General features: G+C 35.7%; 1 pseudogene; it reads left to right on the top strand.

The window, feature by feature from the left end:
- Nucleotides 1–2,784, top strand: part of LOC129289986 (PI-PLC X domain-containing protein At5g67130-like) — a 10,554-nt pseudogene extending 7,770 nt beyond the window's left edge.
- The last annotated feature ends 621 nt before the right edge of the window (nucleotides 2,785–3,405 follow it).

The following is a 3,405-nucleotide window of genomic DNA, read 5'->3' as shown; positions in this document are numbered from 1 at the left end:
AAGAAATTAAAAATGTTGCCTTTGATATTGGGGCATTTAAAGCTCCTGGACCTGATGGCATTAATGCAAGATTCATTCACTCTTATTGGAAGGATCTTAAAGACAGCATCTTCAATCTAGTCAAAAAGGTTTTCAGAGAACCAGATTCTAAAAAGGAAATTAACGACACTTTCATTACCTTGATCCCTAAGATTGATCACCCAACTTGTATGAAAGACTTCCGACCTATCTCTCTTTGCAATATGAGCTATAAAATAATCACCAAAATTCTATCCACAAGATTACGTACTTGCATGAACCACTTAATTGGTGATTACCAAAGTTGTTTCATTTAGGGACGGCAGAGCAGAGCAGCGATAATATTATTATTGCTTAAGAAGTCATTCATTTTATGAGGAAAAAAAAGGAACAAAAGGTTTTATGGCCCTTAAGGTGGATCTTGAAAAAGCTTTCAATAGACTATCATGGAATTTCATTGACGATACTCTTATCTCCATTGGGATAAACAATCACTTCAGGAAATTAATTCTTGCTGCTATCTCCACCACTCGTATGAAAGTTCTTTGGAATGGTGAACCAATAAAAGAATTCACTCCTTCACGTGGCATTCATTAGGGGGATCTTCTTTCTCCTTATCTTTTTTTCCTTTGTATTGAACATTTGAGTCACTGCATTATTAGTAATATCAATAGGAGTGAATGGAAACCTATTAGACTAACACCTAATGGGCCTTCTATCTCCCACTTATTTTTTGCTGACGATTTGTTACTTTTTGTAGAATTATCTCTCTCTCAAACGCAAATCATTCTCCAATGTCTTTCTGATTTTTGTAATGCATCCGGTCAAAAAATCAACACAAGCAAATCCAAACTTTTCTGCTCTAGAAATGTCAATTTTAACAGAGCTTTACAAATTAGTGAAAATCTTGGAATTTCTCTCACTGGTAATCTTGGAAAATATCTTGGGATTCCTATCATTCACAAGAAAGTTACAAGGCTTACATTTGCACCTTTAATTGAAAAGATGAACTCTCACTTGGCAAATTGGAGAAGTCGATACCTCAACATTGTGGGAAAGTCTACTCTCATAAAATCTGTTCTATCGGCTCTTCCCAATTACACCATACAAACTATGCTCCTGCCTGATAACGTGTTAGCAGAATTGGACAAATCTCCAAAAAATTTCTTTGGGACTCTTCTGATGGGAGAAAAACCCCACCTTCTCTCCTAGGATTGCGTCACTTCTGATAAAAAGGTTGGCGGTCTTGGTATTAAACATCTTAAAAGCCAAAATATTGCTTTTATCATGAAGTTGTGTTGGGGTATTCTCACTAAAATAGATTGTCTTTAGGTAAGGGTCTTGTGAGATAAATACAATTGTAACATATCGACTATCCCTATAGTTGTTAAACCTAATTCTTGATCCTATACCTAGAGTAGCACTTGCAAAATATGGGACAATTTCATGACTTTTATTGGTTGGAAAGTTGGGAAAGGAGACAAAATATCCTTTTAGTATGATAAATGGACCTCTCTCCCTGATCCGCTTGTCAACCATGCATTTCATAACATCGATTCTATTCTCCATGCACGAGTATCGAATTTCTGCAAGCCTAATGGAGGTTGGAATTTAGATCTTATAAGGAGATACTTGCACCCGAATATTATTAATTATATTGCTCTCGTTCAACCTCTTAACACTCAAAGCACAGAGGACACTCTTATTTGGAGACCATCTTCTGATGATAACTTTTCTATTAAATCTGCCTACACAGTAATAGAAAATCGAAAGGCTTAAGAGCACAATAATTTATAGTCCAAAATTTGAAAATGGCCTACTTATGAAAAGATCAAGTACTTCCTTTGGAAAATAGCTTGGGATCGTCTACAAATAAACTTTATGCCCTCTAATGGGAACACACAGCAACGTACTTGTCAGCTGGTTTGTAACTCTCCTAACTCTTCTATTCATATCTTAAGAGATTGCAAAGATGCTAAGAAGGTTTGGGAAATGTTAGTTAAACCTTCCAAATATAATATCTTTTTCTCTCTTCCTTTGCAGGACTGGATTATTTGAAATGCTAATAATGAAGAAGGCAGCAGCCATACTAGAGGATTGCCCTGGAAGAAACTTTTTGCACAAGCCTGCTGGAACATTTGAAAAACAAGATGCAACAAAGTTTACTCTGAAGATGAAAATTTGGACAAAGACATTGCTTTCTTAAGCACTCAACAAACCATAAATGACCTACAGCTTCAATCTAAGCTTGACCGTCTGAGCAATTTCAATATCAAACATGAAGCCACTTGGAAGCCTCCAAATCCTGGATGGGTGAGACTTGATGTTGATGGTTTGCGCAAGCATAATGGTGCTGCAGCCTGTGGAGGTCTTATCAGGGATGACAAGGGTAACTGGATCAAAGGTTTTACTAAAAACTTTGGTTACCAACACACTACCACTGCCGAGCTTATAGGGATTCTAGAAGGGCTAAACATTTGCTGGAATGCAAAAATTCTGAAAATCAATGTTTATACTGATTCCATAGAGGCCATATCACTCATTAATGGTCCCTCAATTCAGAATCATCCACTCTCAAAAATCATCAAAAGCATTAGAAATCTCATCATGAGGAGCTGGGAGGTCACTTTAGAACACGTCCATAGAGAAGCAAACCACTGTGCTGATCTTCTGGCCCAAAAGGCCTCTAGCAAACATTTTGATACTACTCTATTTGATGATGCCCTAATAGATTGTAGAAGCATTATGTCTTCTAATATGACCTGACCTTAGTTTAATTGCATGTTATTTTTACTGTGGCCTTGTATTAAAAAAAGCATGGATATGTTCTCTAAAGTTGACAACAACAAAGGTAATGTAGAGGTGGACATTAGCTTTAGTGCCTCTGGCCATCTGTCTCTCTTCACATCCTTTTGTAAACACGGTTGGATTCTTTATTGTTGATCTACTGTAATATTTTTCACAGGCTACACAAAAAATAAAAACAAAGGAAAAAATTGAGCCCATAATGAAATATGAGTGCAGAACCTACAATGAAAAAATTTAGTGGTGAGATGTGTAGCTGGATTAAATAAAAATGTTAAAGATATTCGGAGGTACCTCATATGGTCACCGTTGGTAATAATAATTCTACACAATAAGGTTTTAATTAATTTGGATGGATGGTGGTAATCCTTTTAGGTTTTCCAAGATGCAGGGTGATAGAATAAAAAAAAATAATGGTAGATACTCCCTTCGTTCAAAAATGTAAAACATTTTTTAAGGAGTTGAATGTTCAAAAATGTAAGGCATTTTTAATTCTTCAAGGTGTAATTATTGCCTTCTTTTCAAAAATACCCTATTGATAATGACTTTATATTTATTATAGGGTGTTTAATAGGAGTAAAT

This window comes from Prosopis cineraria, unplaced genomic scaffold (assembly GCF_029017545.1).
Source record: "Prosopis cineraria cultivar Desert tree isolate PC_DT_omini unplaced genomic scaffold, ASM2901754v1 PC13, whole genome shotgun sequence".
Lineage (NCBI taxonomy): Eukaryota > Viridiplantae > Streptophyta > Magnoliopsida > Fabales > Fabaceae > Prosopis > Prosopis cineraria.
The sequence above is the reverse complement of the archived record's forward strand: the minus strand, read 5'-3'. Positions and strand labels throughout refer to the sequence as shown.